Below are 16,384 nucleotides of genomic sequence, written 5' to 3' on the forward strand. Positions count from 1 at the left end.
TTTTAATGCTTCAGGCAACGACCCAGGCAAACTAGCCTGAAAATACAGGGATGGGAATGCAGTTTTTAGGTCAAACTAAACTGAAGTGCTGAAGATATGTTTCCCTGGTTCTGTGAAACACAATGACAAATACAACCAACCTGTTAAAACTTTTAATGCCCCATTTCCTTCGTTCTTCCAGACACTGTGTTCGAGGCACCTTCTGTGCCTCAGCGTCCCTCTGCTCTCCCAAAGGTAAACTCTCAGATGTTTATTTCCTCCCACAACAGGCCCCAGCCTGGCTGAGCCGTTCGAGCTTGGGTTGCCACAAGGAGAATCAGGAGATGGTGAGTAGGGTGGAGGAGAAAGGGGCTCCAGAAGCTCAGAGCGCCCAGGGCAGATGGCAGCCACAGCAGAAGAGTGGGCAAGAGAGCGCAGAAGGAGGTGAGAGAAGAGGAAGGGTCAGGCCGCAGCCTGGACAGGCGACCCTGCTCCCTTCAGGGCACCGGGGCTCCCATGAAGGTGCCTCTCCGGGATGCAGAGACAGCTGTGGTAGAGACACAGGACATGGTTGCGGGAGGACAGAGCCACAGAAGCAGCACCACGTCCCCCGTGTCCCCCGCAGCCTCCCACCCAGCGCTGATGGGACGCGCTCCCAGTCCGGCCGCTGGGGGCAGCTCCGCCCTGCCCGGCAGGGGGCGCGCGCCCAGCTCAGCTCACCTCCCTCGCGGGTCGGGCGGCCGGCGCGGCCCCGGCAGCGGCTGTGGGGGCGGCTTTGCGCCTGCGCGGCCCGGCCGGGAGGGGCGGGGCGGGGCCTGAGGGCCGGTGCTGGGAGCGGGCGAGGGGGCAGGGCCGGGCCGGGCTTGGCGGCGGCTGCGCAGCTCAGCGGGGGCTGTGGCCGGGTGGCTCCGCGGGCTCGGCGGGGAGACGCTGCGGGGTGCGGACAGCCGTGACTTCCAGCCGGTGGTTGGGCCGGAGCGTGTCAGCAGCGGCGAGGGAAGGACGGTGAGTGCGGTTCCCGTTCCCGCGCGCGGCGTGCGAGCAACAGGTCCCGCCGCGGAGCCGCCAGCCTCGGCTGACCGAGAAGCCTCCCTCGCGGCCGCGGCTCCCGCACAGGCCTGGGAGTCCGGCCGGGCCGGGGCCGAGCGGGGCGGCGGGGCCCGAGCCAAGCTTGGCAGCTCTCGGGGGACGACGTCGGTCTCCGCGTCCCGCCGAGCGACGGCCCGAGCGGTGCCCCGGCCGGGAGGGGTGGCCCCGGCCGCTGCGGCTGCAGGTGACTGCGCCGCGGGGCGCCCGGAGCTGGCGCCGCTCCGGGAGCGTGGGGGGCGGGCAGCCGCCCTCCTGCGAGCGGCTGCTGCGGCTGCCCCACCTCGGGGGCTCCTCCCGGGCCGGCGCTGCGAGCTCAGGCCCACAAGTTGTAAGGAAACCCTCCCGTACGTGGCTCAGCGCTGTCTCCGAGCAGTTGTAGCGGTCTCTGTGCTTGTGTTTTAACGAGGGGGCAAACTTAAGGCTTCCCCCTCTGCGCTTCCGATGTTCTGGCCGTTTCTCTGAAGGGTTAAGGTGAAGTACGTTGGCTAGAGCGACTTCCCGTGTATTTTATAGTGGACAGCACTGGAGTTCAGCACGTATTGGCTCAGAACTACTTCGTTTTCAGAAAGCCTGTACTGATAACGTTCTTGTGGTGGTAGTTTCCTCCGTACGGGACTGAGGCTGCATTGTGGTAGAGACACAGGCAAGCAACAAAGAACGCTGAGCTTCCTAAGACAGACGGCGCAAGAAAATTAAATGAACTTGTATTTAACTTTTTTGAAAAACATTTGTATTTTAAAATACATGTCTAAAATAATATTCTTAGATGTCTCACGTGGGACAGATCCCAGAAAAATAACTAGGAATGTTAAAGGGGTAAATGTCAGCTGGTGCCGTGAGCCTTTTTTCTTTTAAAAAGTAGTTCTTGAAGCCTCGACAACGGAGTTATTTGGGCAAGCTCCATAGTTCACTTACTAGAACAAAATACTTGCCTTCTACATAAGTGATGTTATGTTGATGGCTGCAATCAAACTTCTAAGAAGTGACTGGTGGTGGTCTTTTTTTACCTGTGTGCTGATTCGGTGCACAGCTTCATATGCCTTAAAGGGACTTGTCTGTGGTTTTGGAGGATTGAGGTGTTTCTCCTGAGCTTGTCAAAAATCTGATACCTTTGAATAGTCTTTAATTAGGCATCTGAGCCTGCAGTCATTTGGTTTTAAGCTGTCCTCTGAATTTTCACAAACAGTACATCTATTTTTTTTTCTTGCAGTTATTTTACAGCTGTTATTACAAATATAAATGTCCAACACTTTAAAGTCTGACTGTTTTATACACATATGAACTGTTGTCCGACATGCTCTGATTTAAAAAAAAAAGTCAGTATTTCACTCATTAAGAGTTTAACTGATGGTTAGTATCGTAGATGGTTTAACAAGGCATCAAATATTTCTACTGCCGCACTTTGAGAATTGGTGTACTAGAATGTTAAATTTAATTAGCATTATTGTTAATAAAGTAATACAGATTTCAGTTATAATACATGATACTTAGCTGTTTTCAAAGTAGTTCTTTTATATTTTACATCCTTCATTGTGTTATGTCACCTTGCAATGTATGGAATACCAGTGGACAGTAATTATTGCATATAGAATTGGGTGATAGTAAGCATGGTAGTTTTAATTACCTTTTTGTTAAATTTCCTTTCAAAAGATCTGAACTGACTTAGAAATGTAAATCAAAGTATTTCTTCACTAGATTGATTTAGCTTCCTTGGGAATCTACAGGAGTTAGGCCGTTGAGGGGTGTTCACATCTGTCATTACCATAGCAATATCTGATATAGAAGTAGGAGAAATACAATGTAGAGGTTAGCAGTCGTGACGAGGGTTATGAGTACATAAATCTTAATGTAGTCTGAAGTTCACATGCGTGCATATGTATTTTCCCATGTAAATAACTGTATTACATAATGCTTCTATTTGCTGCTTTTAAATTAATATCTATTGCTGTAGTTGAAGTTACAAGCTTTTAAAAATCTTGCAGCATTTTTAAATGCAAATTCTGTTACGATGTTTCCTCAAGGACAGGATCTTAACATCAGGTGCTCACAGGTGTAACTACCTGTTTCAGCTACCATTTTTTTTTTCCAGTTTGCATTAAGTGCATTCCTCTTACAGTGTGAGGCTTTTAGAATGCTGAAGGCTAAGTTTTCAAACAGTTTGCTGCTTCTTAGATAACAGGATTTTTATTTGTATTTGTATGTCTTGTTTAAAATTCTTAAATGTTCTAGCAACTGGCTTTTATTTTTAAATACTTTCTTAATGTGACAGGTGGTGTTTCAGAAAGGCTTGACATTACAGTGTTCAAAATGCTAATTACTGCTTGGTCAATCGTAAGAAAACCTCAAGACTTCTTGTAAATATTTATTAAATACTGCTGTATTGTTTTCCTTTTATTAGTGGGCAAAGAGAGGCATTTGTATATTTGAAAGGGTTTGCTGCTGCTACATCTGATAGAAAACACAGTGGAAACAGTTTATACTGTGATTTAAAATCAGGTATGCTAGCAAAATGATTTTTGTAGTACTGAAAAAAGTTTCAAAGTAAATAATTATACAACTGTTCTGACAAAAGTGTTTTATGTACACATCTTCCCTCCTGCACTCCCAATACACCTATATGACAAAATGTTTTTAGTGGAGACTAAAGTATGAAGCAGAACTCTAAGCAAAGAGAGGAAATTATAACTAAATAAGTAGTGTGCATACAAGGGTGTTTTAAAATAAGTTTTGGGGTTTGTTTTTTTTAACCAGAGGTGATAAACCATGTAATGTCTATTAGTGAAGACTTATTTTATACTGCAAGGGTGTCTAATTGCATACTAATAAATAGCTGTGTGGGAAGAAAAAAAATGCTGTAACTCTCAAAGCTTGCATCAGTTAAATTAGAAAACAAACAGAGGTACCATTAGTAATGCACAATTGCAGAAGGAATGCTTCTATTATTCTGTGAATCAGGAAGCACAGAAAGGCCTAATTTTGCATGCTTTTTATCAGAAAAAGGATGCGATTATGCATTTCCTAACAGATAGGTAAATGGTTTGAATACCTGTGGAGTATGTCGATATTTTTCTTTAAATCCCTTTGCTTTTTGGGGAAACTTGAAAACCCCCTCTGTCAGTTCCCAAAACAAATGTCTTACCTGCTAGGCCACTGGGTGTTAGGGTGTGACATGCTTCCAGGAACCAGCCAGTTTCGTTCTTGAGGAGTAACATTCACTTGGGAAGTAAGTGAATGGGGAATGTAGGCCAGGGACTGGCTGGCAAGAGGCATGATGAAGTACAAATTGCTGATTTAAACCTAGGTATCCTTGTTGCAAACCAAGTGTTGAAGAGTAGATGAAAGGGCATTTTTTTTTTTTTCTTTTTCCTAGCATGGTGTGAACTCTTGGAGACTTAAACCTCTGATCTTTATGTTTATCCTTGGCTTGGCCAGTTCATACTCATATTGAGTAGTACACATTTGAACAGCATCTGTAATGTGTCCTTTTCATTGCAGAGCAGAGTTTGGTTGTTTATCTGTGGACTGTGAAGTTTGGTAGGTGGCATGACGTTTAGAGTATCTTGTGGATCTAATTCTGCTTTCTTATAAGATGCCAAATAATTAGATACAAAAATGTAATTGTTTCCACATACTTAATTGTTATCTGTTATATAAAGATCACCTCAGTGCCTTGTGTTTCCTTAAGTGATTGGATCATGTATCTATTCAGGTTGGCGATGACAGTATTATAAAGAAAAATGAGTAAGAAATAGTTTATGTGATTTTATATTAATATTTTTAATATTTGATTTTGCCCCTAGTATTTCATTTTTTAAAATTTCTTCCCTAGCATTAGAGAAAAGGCTTGACAGTTGATATATGTGGCAGTGCAGTTCATGGTTGTTAATCATAAACTTTACTATCTCAATTCACTATACTTTAGCACAGAAAATAAACTCCTCGTCTCTTGCAAAGATGTAACAAAATTATATAATATATAATAGACAGAAATTCTAGAAAAATATAATTCTTAAGAAAAATAAGACAAACCAAACCATAAGTTTCCTTCTTGTCTTGTATCATTATTCATCTTCTGGGGAAACTGTTGGAATGTCATACTTAGTTAATTGCCATAACAGATGATTCAGAAGACTCTAAAATATTTTTTTTTTTCCCAAGGGGTGAGTGGGGTGGGGGACTGTTTTAGAACCAGGACCTGTTTCTGCTAAGAATATATTAAAAGTCATAGAACAGTTAAGTGGTCCTTTACGGAAGGTATTAGGAGTACTCAAGTGTGGAAATAGTCAGTATGTTAGCATCTAAAGCATGTACTTGTGTATGGTTACATAAGCAGTGTGAATTGTCTTATTTTCATAGTGTGAAGTTGTTCAGTGGTACCTTCAAGCTCCCTAGAAAATTGAGTTCAGCAAAACTAAAAACCTTTGACAACCATGAAGTGCCAGTGCAACCTCAGCAGCTGCTCTTTGACCTGGCAGTGGCACTGGGAGGTGACTGTATGCATTCCAAGTCTGTTTCCAAGGATAAGTGTATGTTTTAACAGTCAGGAAGGAGAGGCTGGAAAAGAAGTATTCAGTTAGGGACCAGTAGCGTTGACTGGAGTTATGAGCACAGTGAGCACAAATGTCTGTAATCAAAGGAGGACAGTGTATATTAGTCCTTAAAAGAGGCACTTCTCATTTCCACAGTATATTATAAAGACTGGTGGTGATATATATGTGAGCTGTTATTAGCAGTGTGACAGCATAAAAGTGACTTGAGTTTAATGAGGTGTATAGAAAGAGGTAATTAAACTTAAAGTTCACATTGTTCAAGGCTGAAGGCATATGAAATATAACTGGTATGATGCCTTGGTAAAAACACTCTTCAAAGAAATGACTTCTGATGTTTTGCATCACCTGTCCATTTTCCTGGAGCCAAATTTTGATCTCAGTTTGGGTGGCAGAGTCAGCTCTCATCTGAATGTTCAAACATAAACCCAAGTGTTCTTTTCATTGGGGTGATCTTCACAATTAAGGTCAATGAAGGTGGTATGCTTTGGTATGCCTTCTCTATTAATCACTTAGAAGCTGGTCTTCAGTGTAGCAGAGGAGAAATCTAGGGAGGGAAGGATGTTTTTCTGCATGGTGGTTGTCGTACTGAGTTAAATTCTTTTCAGCACAGCAGATATAATGATAACTATTTATTTAGAATGTGATACTTTTGTGCATAAATCTAAGTGACCTTAATTATCAGATCATGCAGTGTCCCTGCAGTGTTGTGGTTGAGAACTTGTGGTCACCCTTGTTTGTCTTGCTTCTTCAAATTGCCATTGACTTGTCAGCTACTATTAAAGAAACTTGAGATAGGTTAATCATGGATTAATGCAGTGCACCTTGGCTAAGAAAATTAAAATTATTTTTGTAGAAAACTGTTACAGATAATTGCATTGTGTGCCATAGAAATTAACTGCATGTCTTGTACTGGCTCAGAGAATGTGATGCTAATGACTGTGGTATGTCCTATTTGCTAAATGTTCTCTCATCAGAAGGCAAAGCTCATGCTTTTGGGTAACTGTCCAGAGATTTCAAAGAGATGAGGGTTGGGGTTGTATTAGTTTGTATTATGTAGACTGTATTTCTTGCACGTATATATCCTTGTTTTCGAAGAGCAAATCTCTTCTTCCCAGTGTCTGAAAGAGTATATGATGTCAGCAGACAAACTTAGTCCTCTGTTAGTGGGAGAATACAGCATTAGTGGACATTATGTGCTTCCTGCAGAATCAGTTCCTGTAAGGATCAAGTGTTGATGGAATTGCTTAGTGCCACTATGTGGTGACATTTAAATTTAGTTTCAATGGTACTAGAAGTTCTCAAATGCAGGAAAGAAAGTGAGTTGAAATGGAACTGAATGTATGTATTTAAACGTGGTTATTGTTGTTGTAGGATAATTAAAACCAACATTGTGCAAGCTCTTAACCATTTATTTTTTTTCCCAGTAATCAAGATGTGTTCTAAATTAGTAACCTAATTACTTACAGGGAGGAATTAGCACAGTGTCTTAGAGTAAAGTGAGGTAAAAGCTGATCAGCTCAGCATTTTCTTGCTGGGCTGGCTGACTAATGACTTATGAGTCCAGAAGTATTGGTTTTGACCAGTGGAATAATGTTTCACATCTCGATCTTCTTAAGAGTATAAACAGCACCAAAAATCTGTTTAGGCCTAAGTTCTTGTTAGATTTGTAGACTTTTTCTACTGAGTTATCAATTTAATTCTTTAATTCTTACCTCTTGGTAAAATATTCATCTAGTGTTGTGATCTTCTCTCAAGACTTTAACTATTGTGATCAATCACTTCCTGACAAAGTGTTTTGCTTCAAGCTGATATGATGAGAGCTAGCTATCTGAAACTCTGAAGAGGCAAGTTACTCGACTTCAGTGGAAGGAGGAAGAAACTACTTTTTAGCCTACTTCAGTTTCCTCTTCATTGACTCATCAGGTGAGATGAAAAGATGAAGGACTGAAAGATTATCTCGGGGAAAACTAGGAATCCAAGAAGTAAATGTCTCTTGTCCTTCCTCACAAAAGAAAAAAATCCTGAGGCTTGTTCTAAGATAACAGAACAGGCAAAAAGCTATTCAAGAATGGTTATTTTGACATACTTTGTAGGTCATTACTTTCTTTAAGCTTCTGCCAATTTTCAAGTAAGGAGAGGTCAGAAGTGCAGCAAAGAACTGTTTCTTCTTGACTGAAAAAGAGAACTCTATCTAATGATATGATGTTTTGAAGCAGCAGTTAAGAATTGTTTGGGGATATGGTTTATGAAATAATTTTTAGGTTAAACTGTTTCTTTTTTCATATCAGTGTCTTGTTTAAACTAGTAAGCTTATTGCTGCTAGGAGGAAGTAATATGATAGGTTTTGAATAGCCATTAAATATTGTTTTGCCTTTGATCTTTCCTGGTTTACTATGGGCTTCTTACATTTTTGCCCCTGATTTTTTTTTTGGCAACTTTTCTGTTGCTCATTATCTTGCATTCTTTCCTTCTTCAGACCTTCAAACATGAGTCTTTCTCAGAGTTGAGTGTCTAAATAGGCAAGATGGGCAATACTGGGAAGGAAACAACGGTTCTGTGTGTTGGGTCACACTATTCCTATTCTCTTGAATAAGTCTTGAGACCTTTTACTTTCTCTTTCCCATTTTTTGTCAACTGAGGAAACTGGGGCTGTTTAGCCTGTAGAAAAAGAGGCTGAGGGGAGACCTTATCGCTGTCTATAACTACCTGAAAAGAGGCTGTAGCATGGAGAGTGGTTTCTTCTCCCAAGTAACAAGTGACAGAATGAGAGGAAATGACCTCAAGTTGCACAAGGGGAGGTTTAGATTGGATATTAGGAAAATTTCTTCAGGAAAGGGTTGTGAGGCATTGGAACAGGCTGCCCAGGGAAGTGGTAGAGATGCCATCCCTGGAGGTGTTTAAAATTAGACGTGTAGATGTGGCACTTAGTGGTTTAGTAGTGAACGTGGAAGTGTTAGGTACATGGTTAGACTTGACAATCCTAAAGGTCTTTTCCAACCTAAACGATTATATGATTCTGTATTATTGCCTTGTGTCTTAAGGTTGAATTGGCTTGTAAAACAGTACCTATACTTAGCATTTCTTTCATTTTAAAGTGCTGTCCTGGTTCTCCTTTAGATCTTCTGGTGCTTGTGTTCCCTTACCTCTCATTACAGCTTTGATATATTCAAAGATACCCCTTCTATTTCAGTGGGATTTTTTCCCATAATAAGAGTGAAGTTAAGCAGGTATATTGCTTTCTGTTGGACATAATGATTGCTATTATGCAAAACAGAGTAGTTCAGTGCCAGGAGCTCAAGAAATAATTTTTAACAAGTGTGTGGTGGGATGATGTAGAAGTCTGTGAAGTGTAATGAAGTTGGACCAGGCTCCTCATTTCTGTAGAACTGTTGAGTAAGTTATTTTTAACCGTAGTATCAGTTTGCTCTGTTTTTTTTTTGTAGTGTGAATGGCAGACAGAAAGCCAGCAAAATGCTAAATGTGTTAGGCAAGGCATTAAGATGACAGAAGGACATCATATTGCAGCGATGCTGTCTTCACTCTTGTGTACATTTCAGGTGTTTGCATTTAAAGGGAGTAGCTAGGAGAACTTAAAAAAAAAAAAAAAAAAAAAAAGGCAATAAAAACAATCAAGCCTTACAAGAAGAGACTAGAAAGACTGGAACTCTTTAGTTGCAAGGAGGCATGAAGGAAATTCTAGGAAAGAAGCCATGGAGACTATGGATCTTACAAATACAGGATGCAGTTTATTAAAGTGGTAAGTTTGAAACATAGAGGAAGCTGGTACTTCGCATACTGGCTGGTGATCTACTGACATTTATTGCCATAGGAGTTTGTGGATGCAACCAATATCAGCATTTTCAAAAAAAAGTTTATGCAGATTCCCAGCATATTCAGCAGATTCATTGACAGATGGATTCAGTGGTTCATAATTGAGTAGTTAGGGGTGTACCAGCTGATGTCCTTTAACAATTGAACTTCTAGATGCAGAAGTTATCCCTAAAGAGCATGTCTAGTTGCCACTGTCAGGCCAGAAGTTCTGGGTTTGATAGACCATTGGTCTGACTCAGTAGGGCATTCCTGTGTTGCTGCCCTAAGCAGCCAGAAACCATGTTTATCACCTTACTGAAATTTGTTCTGTAAAAATGTGGCAGATTATCTCAACCAGATATACTAGGCTGCAAGCATGTAACAGCTGTTTTTTTGGAGGTTGGTTTGTTCGTTTTTAAAAAAGGGGGAACTGAACAGCTGGAGAATCTCAGCAATGGATTAGCCAAATAATATAACAACAATATAGTAATACAGTAACTGTGAACTCCTCTCTACAAAATATCATATCAATATCTCACTTGGAATTCTGTGTTGATGGCTCAGTTTTTATCAGCGGACAATGAGCAAAGCTGGGTGAGGCTTTCTGTTAGAAAGGCATTTGCATGATGCTGAACTTAAAATTTGTGTTATGTATTTGTTTTGAAAAGCAAAGGAATCTTTAGAAGCTAAAAACCTCACTTAAAGATGGGTGGGAGGGGACAATCTGCAGAAGTGAACAGTTAGGCTTGCTTATTATGCCTAAGCTCTTTTTGAAGCCTTGAGTGTGGTTTCCATGGCTGAGCAGTGATGGTTCTTAGTTTATAAACCTTATATGAATTAGTGTTATTTCAAGAATTTTACTTAATAGGTATAAATCTGTATAAAATCTGAAATACCACTTCTGTAGTAGTAAAGTATTAAATATTTGCATATTTTTTAAATTTGACAGCTTCATTTGCAAACTTGAATTTATTTGTACCTTGTCCTCTAAGCCAATTTCTGACTTATGTTGGTGAGAACTTCATACAGTTTCTCCTTCTGTCAGTATTTTTAAAGTCTTTTCTATACAAATATTTAATGAATGCAGCTATATACCTAAGTGGCTGGGTAGTAAATGTATGATAGTTTGTGTTCCCTCTTAAGCGAACACTCTTGTCAAATCTTAGAAAGATATTTAATGCTGTTCTTTTGGTATTACGTGTGTTAGTGCTCCTTTTAACTTCTGTAGTTGGGACGTTATGTGATAATTAAAATTCCGTGCAAAACCTCAGTTATTTATTTCTTAAAGCTAATTTGAAATTGAGTATTCAACCTTTAAGGTACATAACATGACTAATCAGTGCCTGTTAAACTTAATTATTATTTGCTTAACAGTTCACATTGTACTTCTGACACTTTTTGACAAGAGTGTGTTTTTTTATTCTTGAATGGATTTTTTGACAAGTGACACATCTGATTATGGCTACTTTACAAGAAATTAAGATTGCAGCTATAGCTCTGGGAACCCTTGCCAGATTTGGTGATGTCAGTTTTTTACCTTTGCCTGCTGAGCTTTTGTGTTATAGATCATGATTTGCAGAATTAGCAGAAGTGCTTGCTCCTCAGGCATTTCAGTTCATAGTGTAAGATCTGACCCGCAGTAAGATGCGCTTAGCGCTGAAGTGGCTGAGGTGTCAGCACATGTTCCCTTCTGCCAACTCTGCTTTTGGCATCAGTGACTTCTGATGAGAGCATAGTCTACAGCTGAGGATAGTAACTTAATCTGCTGCAACAAGATTTGCTAGAGCTTCTCTATAAACATATTTAATTTAAGCTTCCTGTTCCTTCCGCTCAGCCTCTTATGCAGCCTTATTTTCTTCTTTATTTGAAAAAGTAACACAAGGATAAATAATAATGTGCCTTATGATCTCTTTGCAACAAATTCCATGTCTAATTTCCAAATGGTACTTTGAGAAATCCATAAACAAGCATATTATTGCAGACAGTTACACCATTGCAGGTTTCAAGGATTCATATATCATTATATTAGTATATTCTTAGAGGTATATAGCTGAAAAACTTAATTTAGCGGGTAAAATTTGCACTGGCTTTTGTTTCCAGACTTGCAGTGTAGAACCATCCAGAAATGCACTGCATCAATTCAATATAGATGATCAGAGGGTATACAGCACCAAAGAAAGACTGAAATACTATGCATGGAAGCTATTTGAATGAGTTCTTAAAGTTTAGAGGAATAATAAAGCATTAAAAGTATGTTTATGGGTTTAGCATGCTGGAACTTCAAGTTCTTGTTTATATTCAGAATTCCAAAACTGGTCTTAAAAGAATGTAGGTACATACTTAGAATGATATGAGTTAGTGAAGCGCAAATATATTAATAAATCTCATTGGCCTCAAATAATGGATTCTGATTTCCATACTTGTTAGGTGATTTTTTTTTTTTCTGGAACTTAGCATATTTTTAATGTGTGAATGGTGACTAACTATCTGTAAATAGATATATCTCTTCTTTAAAAATGTAGACTTCATCGAGGACAAAAAGGTTATGAATGCTGATTCTGTTGGATGTTCTTCTCTAGATAAATCTGAGCAAATTGTTTTCTAATATAAAATGTCAGCTGGCTTCAAGTTGAAAATATGTTCCAGGTAGATAAGTATCTTCCAACCAACTGGTCAATAAGAAAAGGGCATGTGCAGCTTTGGTTCAAGTTCCAAAACTCCTGGAAGTGCTGGATGAAGTCTGATAATCTGTGAGATACTTAAAGCTTCCTAGTTTTGCTCTATTATTTCTGCTTTGTGAAAATAAATTTTGTTATTGGAGGCACTGTAGCCTTGGTAGTGCTGGAACAAAATTCTTTGCTTGCATTGCTGAGATGATTTGCACTCTCTGGGGATCAGAGAACTACAACTCCTCTCAAATGCCTTCTTTAAATTGAGTGGAATGAAACCTTTTTACTTAACAGTGTGTCTCTGGTGAACAGATATGTCAGAAGGATAAAATTATTGCTTTGATTTCGGAAGTTGTAAACTTTGCAGCTTTAAAGCAAAGACTGTAGACTTGACTTGGAAAATCAAATGCATTATTGTAAGTACTGGGGTTCCCAGGATGAGTCTATTGTTTCCACTAATAACTGCTGCATTGATTATTTTCAGATTTTCAAATGGATTTAAGGTATAACCTGATCTAAACTGCATTGTAATAATCCAGTTTGACAAAACAGAAATAAGGGACAGTAGATAATCTACATGCCCAAATTTGTCTGTTTCCAAAGCAGCTGATGGTAAAATGTAATGATAACATTTAAAAACTCTGTTAAGACTCACAGAAAACCAGCTATACCTGCTTTGATTTGCCTTGCTAACACAGTTCATTTGACACTAGAGATTAAACCCAGTGACCAGACTTGGCAGTTGATTGCCCTGAGTAACTGGCATTTGAACGGTGTTGAAGCCTTGTTCAGAGGGTCAGTATTTTTCTGACACTATTTTTAAAAGTGATTGTTGTTTTATATGCTCAGGTTCCAAACAAAATGGTATAGTCACTGTAGTGTTCTTGGCTTCTTCAAGAAAAGTCTCTGGGGTTTTTTTGGTTGGTATTTTGTTTTGTTGTTTGTTTTTCCTCCCCTACTGGAAAAATCTCAGTATTAAATACTTCCTTAGGGCAAGAACCTGTGTTCTCAGTCTGCAAAATTAGAAAGCATAATGTTGGAACTTTGGTGGGTTTTTTTGTTTTTTGTTGGTTTGTTGTTGCTGTTGTTTGGGGTTTTTGTTGTTGTTTGTTTGTTTTGGGTTTTGTTTAGTTTTTTTTGTAGAATCACAGTGCTCAGAGAGGTGGTGGAAAACAAAGTAATGTGCAGATCTGGTAGTGAAAAACCTCTGTCTGTGAGGCCTTAGTAGAATCATCAGAGGAGCTGCTTTGCACTAAGGTACCAGTGTTGTTCACAGTGTACCTGCTGGGTTAGAAGTCGGGCCAACCTGTTGGGCTTTTTAGATAAGTAATACTGCATCATATCCCTGCTACCCTCTTCTGATTTTTAGGCACAGATGAACTTTAAAGCACTTTTGCACACTGCTTTTGTACATCTGACAAATAGAAAATCCAGTGCTGCAGCATCTGCTGTTACTTTTTGAACTTTTGTACTATAACAAAACCAAAATATTTCCAAAGCTGCTTCCAAACCTGGCCTAGAATGTCACATTTCAATTCTCAGTTAAAATTATTTATTAATAGTATTTTCAGTCTACTCAACTTTGCCCAAAAGACCGTATTAAATGGGTCTATAAAATATATGGTCTCTGTAGGAATAACAGTTGCACTTTCTAGTGAGTAAAAGAATTGAAGGTTAGTACCTGAACAGCAGCCTGCCAGCTGGCCAGGAGCCTGCAGAGCTGCACTGAGGGATGTGCTGGAGCGTCAGGGAGGGAACAATCAGTTGAGAGTCCTGTTCTCTTTACTCGTGATGAAAATGCAGGTGTCCAAGACAGTAAATATGTTGGTTGATTTCCCTTAATAAAGACAAGTCGAGTTTCATTTTCAGAAGAAAGGATCAAGTATTTCCCTTGTAACGTGACGTAATACATTTGAAAAAATGGCAGTAATGACAGATAATTTGAAATAGTCTGCAACATTTCATGTAGACATAAGAAAATACCGCTTAAATCATAGCCTTATTTGCACTGGGTGACATAATTGGATTGTATGGGGTGACATTTTTGAATTGCATTGTGTCACATTATTCGGTTGCATTCTAGTCAATTTTTCTCATATTTTGCCAGAACCTAAAGCTCCCATTTGTAAGTGGAACTCAAAAATCCTACTCCTAAATCCACATTTGTAAATTTCTTCTGAAATTCAGAGAGTGAACATTCACTGCCATCCTGAATTTTATCTGACATGCAAGGTAAGCAGGTGTCTTAATTTCTCTCTGTTACCTCTGGGTACTTCTCTGTTTTGAATCATGTGTTGCTGATTACGTGGCTCTGTTCTGGATTGATTTTGGACTTTATTGTTCTTTCTTTTAAAAGCACAAGCTCATGGAATTTTCTTGTACACATTTTGTCTGTTGGTTTTTTTTTTTTTTTAGGTATAAACTGGTAACAATAAATTGGTAACAATTTAGCTTTAAAAAAATCTGTAACTCATCAAAAATTGCAATCATTCTGGTGACAAAAAGCAACCACTGTTATATGTGCAGATGATCTCGCATTAGAGCCTTTTGCTACTGAGAATGGGCGGTATCTCTCTCCTGTGTTTGTTTTTTGCCAGTTTATTCCACTGAGCTGGCTCATAGAGACCTCCAGTGATGCCAAGGCCAGCGTAAAATAAGTGGGGAAAGGGGAATTAAGAGGAAGGTAATAAAGAAGAGAGAGGAAAGGGGAAGGAAGAGGAAAGTAAAAAATAAAGAGGAAGTAAGCTGAAGGTCATCTCCTTCTTGCAGAATCATATCCTAAGCCCAAGTGGGAAAACTGCTAGGGAGTAGAGGCTGTTGTTCTAGGACATGGATATATGTGTGTGTTGAGGCATGGGTGGTGTGTGTTGTTGTATCTTGAAGTATTTCAGCTGTGCTGCTCCAGTGCATTGTGAGAATTTGCTGCTGTGAAATCTTGAAAAAGTATGTTTAGAAAAACTAGTTTTGTTTCAGCTGGTCAACGCTTGAAATTGCTAGGCAAGAGAAGGACCTAGTATTTTCAAGCTTTGCAGTGACAATGCATGGATTTACAGTAACTAGAGTTCTTGCTGCATGTCAGATGCTAGAGATCTATATGGTTTGGGGCTGGATGAAGCTTCTCAACTGAAAACCCTTCTGTAAACATGAGTGTTTCTTAGAGTGACTGTGGTGAAGGCATAAGAGCATTGTGCTGTTGTTACAGCTCTGGTGCTTCACAGTGATATTCGGAATTTTCTCAGCAAAATTTGCTGCTTTTTTCTTGTTGCTCACAAGGCAGATGCGCCAAACTAGATTGTTATAACCTTTTCAGTTTAATTTTCATCACATTTCTTATACCTGAATCAGAGAAAATACTCTTTCTTTCCATCCCCCTGTCATACAGAGGAAACAGACTTTATCTCTTCCAGTGGACTGCAGCTTTCACTCTTTACTGTTGCCATCTGGCTGACCTCTTTGATCTGAAAAACTTTCTGCAAAGACAGTGGCAGCTTCCCGAGGTGTAGAGAAAAGCTGATACTGGCACTGAGCCCCATACCCAGTTAGTGCTCTTGCTGTCTGTTCTGTCATCTTAGCCTTGCCCTTTGACAGTTGATTTTGCTTTTTATACAAGCAAGGAATTCCGAGTAATTTAGCTTTGCTGTTCTTTTGATTATTGCGTGAATGAAAAATTACTCTGGTTTCTCTAATTACAAGGTTCTCTCCATATTTAGTTCTAGATTCTCCTATTTTTCCTCACCTACATTTTCATTCTATTCTCTGGCTTTTCTCAGGGAAAAACAAGATCCATCCTCACCAGCATTCATGCTGTAAGCAGCTTCTGGTGATGGTCTTTAGAGCACCAACTGAAGTCTTGACACCTGGTTTTGCAACAGGGCAAGTCTGCCAGTTTGGGGGCAGAAGTGCTAAGAATATTTCAAGCTGTCCTGACTGCATCATTGATAGTGAATGCTAGTATTTGTGATACATATTAGTAATCAGTTTTGCTTGGGAGAACTGCATAATTTTAACAGTGTGTTCTGGAATGCTTCAGTATCTTAGATTGTTACCAGTGCAGTCTTGTACATGAGGCTGGTATTAGATTACTGATTTGTCTCCGCCTCTAGAGGAGAACACCTGTCTTGTGTGGTCTCTGCATGAGAGGGCAGCATCCAGGATCATAATTTTATTGAAGGATTTGCAAAATGATAGTTTCACTTAAAAGGTCATATTTTTTCATTTATGTAAATGTGAATTTAAGAAAGAAGCACCTTATGCCCAGAGTGTTATGGTTCTTGTTATTCAGAGGAT

The 16,384-nt window shown here is 39.7% G+C and overlaps 1 protein-coding gene across 4 annotated transcripts in view; it reads left to right on the forward strand.

The window, feature by feature from the left end:
* The first annotated feature begins 838 nt into the window (after positions 1-838).
* The window catches only part of PALS1 (protein associated with LIN7 1, MAGUK p55 family member), a 58,697-nt gene continuing 43,151 nt past the window's right edge, over positions 839-16,384 (forward strand). Inside the window, exon 1 of one of the 4 annotated variants that reach the window (XM_065064349.1) lies at positions 839-984. The gene's annotated coding sequence lies outside the window, so the exon portion shown is untranslated. Of the gene's footprint in view, positions 985-14,203; positions 14,330-16,384 lie in introns of those variants that run through there. The other 3 variants (XM_065064350.1, XM_065064351.1, XM_065064352.1) reach the window with 3 other exon arrangements.

The sequence above is a fragment of the Columba livia genome, chromosome 5, assembly GCF_036013475.1.
Source record: "Columba livia isolate bColLiv1 breed racing homer chromosome 5, bColLiv1.pat.W.v2, whole genome shotgun sequence".
Classification (NCBI taxonomy): Eukaryota; Metazoa; Chordata; class Aves; order Columbiformes; family Columbidae; genus Columba; species Columba livia.